Here is an 11,579-nt window from a genome sequence, read left to right on the forward strand (position 1 = left end):
TTTTGTCATCCTACTTTTCATAAATCAACTTTGTCCTTCGATCCGCATTGAGATTTACCTGGACATCTGCTCCTGAAATACAGTCATTCTTTTGGTTATTTAAAATATCAGTGTCAGAAAAAAAAACAATTGAAGAGGAAAATTTATAACAGAGGACATGAATTAAGAGAAACCCCCAGGATGAAGGTGGAGAATGCAAGCCAGAAAGTCAGAGTGGAAAAGTAGCGAACAAGAACCAGACTGGTAGAAAGAAGCAGGGCTGGAGAATAACAGCATGTTTTCTCTCCTGCTGAAGTCGGTGAGGAAAGTCCTATTGACTTAAAAAGGAAAAGATCGGGCCATCTTTACTGTGTGTGTTTATTCTGCTGTCGAGTTGGTATTCATGCTTCTATTTAAGTCTAAGTCCATGACGTAGCGCTCCCTTCATTTTATCTGGTGTCTCCTTCTCCTCTGCATTCCTCTGTGCTTTTCTTTTTTTTTTTTTTTGCCTTTCTCCTCATGGATGCTAGCTATGCTGAATTCAGTTACACTGGTGCTTGTATATTTGATTAAAAGATAGTTGTCTGAGTTATTTGAAGTTGTGCTAGGAGAAAGACTTCATCGTTCAAGGGTTATTATTACTCTGTCTCACGCTCTATTTCTCTCTTTCTCTCCTAAGGTACTGCAGTGCCTATAATGAAGTGAATCCAAATGACTACTTTGAGACTGGCAAAGAACCTGACATGCACACAAAATATTCTTTTAACATTGGTCTGAACTAATCATCCAAAGGGATTTTCTATTTCATTTATGGGATTTGATTCTCCCATGTGTTTTTCTACTAATGTGATTGTACTGATGCAAAATCAGAAGAGCTGGTAAAAAGGCTGGGATGCTCTCAGCCTGCAGGATTGCATAAAATATTCCAGAGAGTCTGAACTACCCTGTGGGTAGTAATAGGGGCAGTCTGATCGAGTAATAGCAAGATGAAAGGCGTTAGACCTGTATGGCAGTATCCCTCCCCTGTCCCTTTTTTTCACTATACAAATGCGAGAGGGTGTGGGCTTCCCTGGGTGGATGTAAAGGAGGTGCAGCTGTGTGGCTGCTTGGCTCCTCATTTCTGCTCCCCTTGTACTGATTCAGCTATCACAAGGAGCAGGTAGGTTAAAGCCTCTGCCACGTAGTACTAAATCAGATGATGATATTTTTGTCAGTAAAAGAAAGCTCAGGGATAAATTCACACAATTTAACGTTTTAATATAAACTGTGAAACTCAGGATGGCATTTAGACTTTTCCTCTTTATTGTTTTTTTTAACAAATCCCCCAAAGACTGAAGCCAGCAGAGAAGCCTGAGCAGTGGTATCAGCATATCCTGACAATATTTTCTCCAGAATAAGCTGCATTTTTTCCTGCTGTGTTGTGATCAGTGTTTTCTCCAGCCTCCAGCCCCTGATGCTCAGTCTTTCCATTAACCTTCCTCATTCTTCTCCCTTTAACACTTTTTTTTCTTTTTTTAAACTTATTTTGTCCCTGACTCTTACCATGTCTTTACAATTAAATGCTTTTTTAAAAGCAAGTCCAAAAAATCAAGAAAGTAACATGATGTTTTTTCAAGTGAACTTAGCTCTCTTCTTTTATGTTTTGACTTTTCTCCCTGCTCCCTGCAATCATTTGCAGGTAAGCTTCAGGGCTGGAGCGATGACAGTGCTTCTGTACTGGATAACAAGCATGGACTTGGACACGTTTTTTAAACCAAACTGTGACTACTAATTCTGTGTAGAATTATGCCTATAGCTGAGAAAAGGCTTTTCAGCTGTCTTGTACGAGCAGTTTTGAGTGTGTAACTGTAACATGGGTAGGCTTAAGGTAAGGAAGGATGGGAGTTGTAAAACCCTCAGCTTGGGATGTGGCTAGAACCATCAGCTTTTCATCTCCATCCCACAGGCAACTGTGGGAACACCAACACCAGAAGACATTGGTCTGCCTAGTAAAAGTACAGAATAACATAACCACAGAGCTTGGAATGGGATGATTGGGACCTAGCCTCAAAGGATGAAAATATTGGTTAATCTGTTCATGCTCACTGAAAGAAGGGGCACTAAGCAATAATAGTGTAAGGCTAATTGTCGTGAAGTTTTTGGTGGCCAGTTCCAAATTTTGTTCAAATCACATTTTTTTTCCAACCGAAGATGAAGTATAAATTATAGGCATAATCCTACTTGAAAGCTGAGAACAGGGCTATCCACATCTAAGTTATACATAAACTTTAATATGATTAAACAAAAAGATGTTGAATTTCAGCTGCTTTTCAATATGTTCTAGAGGTAAGATTTCTGACCATGTGCCCTGTCCATAAAGTGGGATAGTCAGCGTAGTGTAATTTAGATAATTAGAAAGAAACTATTAATATAAATTTGCATGCTTTTGAAGCATGCAAAGCATGAAGCATGCTTCAAAGGTATGCATATGGAAATATATGCCATGATATAAACTATATGGAGGACATTGGTGAGTAGTAGCTTCACATCGCTATAAGTGAGTCTGTCTACCTGAGGCATGAGGGGAAGTTCACATCTCAGGAGGTTAAATAGTTTTTGTATTGCTGCAATAGTTAAAGAGCATTGACCCAACAAAAGAAGTTCTCACCATTAACAACCCGTTTAGGACACACAGACTAAGAATACTTTGTTTCTAATTTAAAAGCAAAGAAGAATTCATTCATTTCTTTGTATATGCTTTCATTCTATGTGGTTTTTATCACGCAAAATATAGTTCAAAAGGATCTGGGAGAGATGTCCTCTGAGAGGCCACATTCCATTTTTGCAGTCAATTCCCACTCTTAAGTACAGACGTTTGTATCAGTTTACCAAGGTTAGAATTATAGGCATCTTGCAATGCTGCAGTTCACTTCCAGATTCTCCTTCCATCATAAGTCTAGGACAATGCTCATAGCAAGTGTATTCCTAAATCTGGGTCAAGACTACCTCTCTGTTCACACATACTAAGTAGAGAAGTAAAATTTGTGAGTTTTCAAATAGTACTCAACATTTTTCAAACTTTCTGATAGTTTTACCAATGAATGTTGAGTTCAACTGATTTTACATGCATCAGCATACTGGTGGCACCCTACCTTTCCCCTCTATGAATAGACACACTCTGCTACACAAACTTTCAGCCTATCAAATTACAAACTATCCTGTTTTTTGTTGTTTTTTTTTTTAAATTTGTGTTTCAAAAACATCAAAAGACAAAAATCCTGTGGGAAAATTATGCCCCGTTCCATAACTCCTTTTGTCACTAAATAGAACCTTAAACCTCTTCAATGCCTTTATAAGGAGCTTTGCTTCTGAGATGCATTAACCCACCCACTTCCTCTCCATATCCTATTGACATCTCCTTTGAGGTTTATTTCCCTGTTTGTCCTTTTCAAATGCTAGCATTTGTAAAAAGGGTCTTTAAAAGACATTGTGCTCAAGCCTTGATGGCAAAGGATCTTCTCATCGATAAAACTGCCCACGCTTCTTTCACTCTTTTTGAAAAAGAATCTAAAAAATAACAAATATTAAGCTTCTAGAATGGACTGTGTTTTAAAGGGGCCACTTTGTTTCCCTCCAGTGGTTTAAAAAAAGGATGTTTTCTAGGGAAAGGATTCCTCCCATTGAAGTTGACAGGAATTGTGCCTTTAAAGCAGATGGCAGTAGAAGTTGGCCGAGACTGGTCTGTACAGCTCAAGGATGTATTGTATAACTACATAGCCCAAGACAAGTCTATGTAAAACTTCATGGGAAGAGATATGAAAATATTGATCTGTTTTTTGACAGTGCCTATATAGGCCTATATACTTGCCCATTTCTTTACTGTATGAAAAAGCCTGTAAACTTCAGTGCATACATTTGCAGGAGCCAGATCAAGTATTTCATAGGCTGGACTTGCAGCTCAGGTACAGCAGTGTGAATCAAGAGTAATTCCATTATGGGTAATTAAGTTAGCACACCAGTATAAGCCCGGAAGAAGTGTGTGAAGATTGAAACCCTGTAATTACATTTGTTTCCAGAGCAGATAGAGCATCATCGATATTTAAAAGGGCATTGTTCAATAAATTAGTAGCAAATGAAACATGGCAAAGAAAAGAAGCTTACAAGATATCATCTGTGCAGACTTGTTTTAATATTTTTTTTAATTTATTTAAACTTTGCCTTAAAAATATGGAAGCTCAAAAACCACTAACAACTAGCACAATCGGATACTGGCATATCTCCGGTTAATGAAAAAATGAAGCCAAGAAAATTCATAAAGGTAAATAAGTGAGTGAAAAATAAATGAGTGAAAATGCAAAGATTTTGAACTTTATTTGGGGATTTTCTTGTTTGGTTGTGTTTTGTTTTTTGGTTGGTTTTTAATCTTTATATATTATTAATATTAAAAAATTCACAGAATCACAGAATTGCAGGGGTTGGAAGGAACCTCTGGAGATCCTCTAGTCAAAATTCCCTGCTAAAGAAGGTTCACCTAGAGCAGGTTGGACAGGCACACTCTGTCACCTCATGCAGGTCATTGATGAATATGTTGAGCAAGACTGGACCCAGTACTGATCCCTGGGGAACACCACTAGTTACAGGCCTCCAACTAGACTCTGCACTGCTGATAACAACCCTCTGAGCTCTGCCATTCAGCCAGTTCTCAATCCACCTCATCTACGTCCACTCGTCCAACTCACACTTCCTAATCTTACCTATGAGGATGTTATGGGGAGAATATCCACTGCTCTCCCATCATCTACCCAGCCAGTCAAGCCATCATAGAAGGCTGGTCAAACATGTGTTCCCCTTGATGAATCCATGTTGACCATCTCTGATAACTTTCTTTTCTTCCACATGCTTAGAGATGACATTGAGAATGAGCTGTTCCATCACTTTTTCAGGGATGTAGGTGAGGCTGACTGGCTTGTAGTTTCTTGGGTTCTTATGTTACGTTCTGTAAACTTTCTTATCCCATTTGAGTTTTTCCAGAAATTCTTTTAAGAAGGTAGTCTTGAGGTTTCAAATAAGATTTGCATGAACTTTGGGTGGGTTTATCACCGTTTCTGGATTTCTTGTAAGTTATCCCTAGTGGATTTGACTGTTCAAGGTTAAAAATAAATGGCTCAGGAAATAAGCCTAAGCAGACAGTAAATGATAAAAAGTGAACACTGAAGTATCATTCTGCTCCAAAGGGTTGTTATTGAAACATATAAGGATGTCTAATTAACCAGGGAGCACCAGATTATTCTCTGGAAAATTGTTTAACTCTAATAAATCTAACCGCTAGTTTAAGTGAGAAAGAGAATCAGGACTTTTTTTTTTAATATGGGGAGTAACTTTTTTTTCTATGAATTATGAGATTTAAGTAATTTATACTTAATATTTTTTCTGCTTTTAATCTTTATTTATTTTGAATATCATAGCAAGTTCATTAGTTCCCAACAACATGCTAAAAAGGAAACAATGGAATAACAAATTTATGGGATTTATCTCAAACTAATTTAATAAGAATTATTATCCTTGCTTACTAATAACTTTACAAGGAACTACACCTCATTTCTGAAATATACTTCAAGAAGACTAGCCCAGTTTTTAATCATAGTTCTTGGTAACCTTTGAGCACTGTCAGCCAAACAATTTGAAGTTTCCATTTTTAAAAGCCTTCCTCCTCTTAATTCCCTTGCTTTAGATTTTTAGTGAGTAGTAATTGATGCAATTGTACATTACCCTTTTCAGTCCTTAGTTCACTAATTATTTCTCATTCTCATTCAGGTGCTTTAGATGACTGGTTCATATCTAATAATTTTACTGTATGATAATAGACATTAGATTTCATCCTTGTCAACTTCCAGATTAAGGGATGAAATTAAGGGAGAAATTTTTGGATTAAGGGATAAACTAAGAAATAGTTACCTGGGCAATGAAATCCGCAAGTTAGCAAAATATGTGGATTTACTAGATTTGGTTCTACGACTAATTTCAAGACTAAAGGTGAATGGGTCAAAGGAAGGGAAATATTATCTTTGTGTTTTCTTAACCCCTGGATATATTGGAAAGATAACCTGCCACTGGAGAAAATTTAAAGTAACATCATGACATTCTAATTTGCACCATCTGTTGATAATTGCCAATTCCCTAACATGTCAAATGTGAAAGGCTGAAGACAGAACAAAGATGGATATGCTTGGTGCATGCCAATCAACTTTCTTTGTAACAGGGGAGATCTACAGAAGCTGAGAAAGAACTCAAAGTACTTTGGGAGCAAAACAGAAATAGCAGCATGAGATATTAAATTTTCAAAAAACATAAACTGGAAAGAGTAATGTCTGTCACCTTATGTTTTGCAATAGCAGCCACAGAACACCTCTGTACTTTGCATTTTTACTCAAGGGTGATATTTAGAAGAACACAGCATAAGAAAACAGAATACGTTGTTTCTCAGTTCTAAAGATATTTCCATGAGTACACAAGTTAAATGCTCTTGTGAAGAATGTGCCTCGACAGCCAAGCATCTCTTCTTGGATCAGTACAACTGGAATTGATGCTATCTAGGCTGTTTCTAAGGACCCCTACTACCAATCTCTGTTGTTAAACAGCTGGAGCCAGACAAATCAGTCAGGTGAATCAAAATAAGCAACTTTTAAGTAAGAGAACAATGTTAGGATCACTATAAATTGTTATACTAGTTCTCTCCATCATTTTTCTTCAGGCTGTGGACAGACACTGAAGAGGGCTGTAATTCCAGTTGTTACTTTCCCTCAACTGGTAAGTACAGTCTTAAATCCCAGCAAATGGACTAGCTATCATCAGAACTTCCTAACCTGTTTCAGAGAGAAATCACCTGGGTTAGTCTGGAGAGTTTAAATAAGAAGCACCTACATAATTCTTACCATTGGTACAGCTGAGAAGGTAGGACCTCTGACTAGTTGGCACTGGGGAGTAGATTTGGGCCCTTCTACTTGTAAGAACAAGCATTAATCTTCTCTTTGTTCAGCCTAATCCTATACTCTGAGCAGCAGGAGCAGCTAGTATAACTGCTAATGCTAGTTAAGAACAAAAGTTTCACTTTTGAAGAATATGATTGCCAATCAAAATGTTTGCCATTTTCTAACGGAACTCAAATTTTGTACTCCAACAGTAAGGATAGTTCTTCAATATGCCTGTGGCTTTTTTTAAGTTGAGAAAAGAGGTATGTTAGACTTAAAAGGAAAGAAACATACAGGGTCTGCACACTTTTAAAAAAAGAACTCTTTAGATCTTTCTTAATCCTTGGTGTTTATGTATGTAAATGGTTTTATTTCTGTGTATGAACATATGTAAAGACTGTAACAATATCACAGAGAATTAGACTGAAAATACAGAAATAAAATTAGACTCAGTTGCTGAAGCTGTTTTTATATTTCTGTATGATCAACACAATTTACAGAAAAAAGGACTTCGCTGCTGTAGCTGCTTTGACAGTTCTGGGTCTGTGTGAGGAACTCTGCATTAGAAAAGTTTCATAATTAAATAGCATGTAAATACAGTAAGAACTATGTAAACTGAAGAAAAATAATCATGTTAACAGCTTAAGAGAGTCTTTTACCAGGAAAGATATGAAAACCTTCCTCATGTATGAAGACAGGGAATGTGAAAACAACTACTGTCAGTTGAAGGTGAAAAAAATATATTCTTTCTGTTTACTTACCCTTGGTAGAGTTTAAATTGTTTCAAGATGAAAGAGTTTTTGTTGGAATTGAGCTGATTTAAATGTTTGCTCTGCTGCTGCTCTTTTTTTATAGCATCTGTAACTTTAGCTTCTGCTCAGGTAACTGTTTTCTAATGGGCAATAGACCACCAGCTAATTCTAGAAAGAACAAAGACAGATATTGTACAATCAATATCCAGGTAGAGATGAACTGATTCACAATTTTCTGATCCTGCCATTGACCAGAACAACTACACAACATCTGCAGCTAGACCACCTTAATGGTGATAAACTCACAAATTAACCAGGGGTGGGTTTGTCCCATATTTAGAGATGTGACTTTCTAGAAAATATCACGATACTCTTCAATATGCTATGCATTGTTTTATATGGACACTCTTTCTTGTTAATATCTTCAGAAAATGGATCAGTAAGGAGAAGTTAAAATTAAAGCCTCCCTAAGTTTGCCATCCTAGTATAGATTTTGTCAATGCAGTCAATTGCTTGTACCAAATACCAGCTATTTTTCCTATTTAAAAAATCTCATTATAGTATTTGTTGGATTCCTCTTCCTCTCTTCTTTCTGAAAACAGTAGTGCCTACTTCACCAACTACTCACCAAATCAACATGAAGCACTCGTTCTTTAGCTGATTTTTGGTAAGGAATTACAATATAGACTGACTGGTCACTGCATTAAAAAAAAAATAAACTATTAACTGTTGTTCCATTCAGGTTATAAATAAAGATAAATGAAGAATGTGTTACCAAGGTTCTCTCTTTTGAAAGGTCAACTGCTGATAAACTACAGGAACCAAACAATGAAACCGACTCTCTATAACATTCAGGAACTTCAATGGAAAGAGGATCTGGATTTTATTTGAATAAAAGGGGCAAAATCATCCGAATCACACAACCCATAGGAGCAGAAGGATGAATCTTTCAGTGCTCCATAAATAACTGGGTAAATAAGTGTTTCAAAGTAATATTGTAATGACAAAAGACCAAATACTAACAGAAAGAAGAATATATAGAGACAAAGGAAAAAAAAAATTGAGAAACTGGGACAGATTATACTTCTATACTTCGTATATATTGTTTGTGAGTCAAGCTGTAAGAAATCACTTCAACCACATTAAAAAAAAAAAAAAGATTAAGTACAGAAGAACCAGGAGTAATATGCAATGATAATAAAAAGATATCTATTTTAATGAACATTTTCCTCAGTTTTCTGTGAAACTGGTGATGCTGAACATGAAGACAAAGGTAAGGTAATGAGCGTGTGAATAGAGGCTCAGAAAGGAAAATTACTGCAACTGAGGTAGATAGAAAATATAAAGATCTTAAAGTGTTCAAATCAGAGGAACCAAGTAATTTTTATTCCAGAACTTGGAGCAGAATGTAATGTAGAATTGCAGACTTCACAGCCAGAATTTGTAATAATTTTTTATTTCCTGAGTTGTCTCATATTAGTGGAGAACAGAAGATAAAGTATGAAAAGGAGGGCAGAGTGACAACCCATTAGTCTGATAAATAATAATATGCAAAGCTTCTTCTGAAAGACATTTTGAAAGAAAGAATAAGATATTACCAGTCTAACCTGATAGAATTCATTGCAAAATAATTGATTTTCTAGACAGGGAAAGAGAACAGATCTAATCAATCTGATACCACACAGGAATTGTTAGTTAAGAAGAGGAGAAAAAAGGGATTAATCTGGGAATTATAAAGTGGGGAAGAAGGGGTGGTGATAGGAGTAAAGAACAGGAAGGAGCTCAGGTAGAGGGAGTCTGCCACTGCAGTTCTGCAGTGACTCGTCTCTTGAGTGTTTTCATTAATATTTTCTGTAATAACCTTGAAAGAAATATGATATTGAGTTAAATGAAATATATAACTTGTTAGGAAAATTAGGATATCACGCAGAAAGAATTGGATGACCCAGAGTACTGGAAAAATAGGAGCAGAATGAAATTCAATAATATGAAATATGTGGTCATGCATTTAGGAATTAATAACAACATATTTTTTTTTCTGTAAATCAGGATTTCGTCACTTGGAAATGACTGAGGAAGAGAATCTGTCTCTACATGTCATAGACAACTATGTGCCATCAAGATATTATGACCATGAAAAAGATGAATGTGATCCTACAAAGTATTATTTGAAGCATTTTTGGAGGAGAAAGGCAGGAATCAATGACATTGTATAAGGCCAAGGTAAAATGTCATCAAAAATTACTGTATATATTTCTGATCCCCTACAGTCAAGAAAAGTTGTATTCAGGCTGGAATAGTTTGGAGAAGGGCACTTCAGATCAGGAGAAAGCCTTCTAACAAGAAGAAACAAAATGTTCTTCAGTAGTTTAGACATAGAAAAGAGGGCCAAGAAGGACTGAAATTATACACACGGAGTGAACACCAGGAAAAACCAAAAATTAAAACTGTTTAAGTTAAATGATAATGTTGACACATACTTTAAAAAAAACAAGATCACTAGTCAGATCATTAATATATGTGTGCATGAAAGGAGAGTGAGATTCCTGCCATAAAAACAAAGAGGTTTCTACAGGAAGAGTGATGACAGAAAAAAAACCCTGACCTATTTTTAAAGTGGAACTTGTTTAATTTATTAAAAATATTATGTGATATAGATACTAGTAATATCAGGAGCTGAGCTACATTAAAAATTAATTTCATCCTAGTCCTATGTTCCTAAGTATTTGCTGACTTACCAGTAAGACGGACTTATCACTACCTAATGTAAATCAAAATTACAGACTTCAGCCCTTTGTCATACTGCCAGAGGAAATCCTTAATCAATGACAGCAGCATACACTGTATACAACTTCTCATTGAATTATATTTAGCACATCACTTTTGCAGTGAAATTGGAAGTCTTTATTATGTTACTACATTTCCAATTTTTATTTTGTATCATTTTTCTAAGCCAAAGGATTTTTTTTGTCTGAAATCAGCGCTGTTTTGCTACTGCATTTTTCATTCACCTTCCAATTTTTAAAAGGTAGGTTTATAGAGTAGGTTAGTAACTGGCAAGATTGCAGGTGTGAAGAGTCTGTCACAACATACTGTTTCAGGACTTTCCAGGGACTCTAGTTAGAGCTGTGTATGTCCCATTGGGAAGGTAGGAACCATCTGTTTCTAATGGGATAAAGCTTCTGTTTCTAACTCCGCAGGGCTGCAAGATATTGAACTTACAGTCTGTCTTACATTTAAAGGCAGAATGCATTTGGAAAGGAAGTTTGGTAGAAAGAAGGAAGCAATTCTCTGGCAGCTATTGCTTGAAATGACTGTGCTTGAGAATGACAGAAATAATCCATGAAGAAATGACACAATGCAGGAGAGACTAAAATATTGCATTAACTTAATTTATCACAGTGCTCCAAAATTAGGACATAGTTAAACTCATGACATGATTATCACTCACAGAGCTGATTAAACAGTCCATTCACTAGGAGAAAACTGATTTTAGACTTTACCAGTTCATAAGGATATTGAGAGAAAACATTCAGGTGTCCAAGTATCCTCAGGCTGTTAGAACATGAGGATAGAAAAATATAACCTGATCTTAGCAACATTTTTTAAGGAAAAAGCTGAACACATGAAAACAGTAGGTCTCTACTAAATGTTACTTACTGGAGAATAAAATTGGGCAAGGCAAAGCAAAAAGGTAAAGTGAAGCAATGCAAAATTCTGTTCTCTGGTATTGATGCTTCAGTATAGACTGAAGAGGAATGCAGCTGCCTAATGAAGGTGATTAAGTACTCCCTCTCCAAAAATGTATGGAATTGGTCCATTTAAGGGGAGACTACACAGATACCTAAATTCCCTGCATCCTAAGTGTTGTGAGAAGATACCTCTGGAGTCTTGGACAGGG

The sequence above is a fragment of the Calidris pugnax genome, unplaced genomic scaffold (assembly GCF_001431845.1).
Source record: "Calidris pugnax isolate Ruff unplaced genomic scaffold, ASM143184v1 scaffold219, whole genome shotgun sequence".
In the NCBI taxonomy this organism is placed as follows: Eukaryota; Metazoa; Chordata; class Aves; order Charadriiformes; family Scolopacidae; genus Calidris; species Calidris pugnax.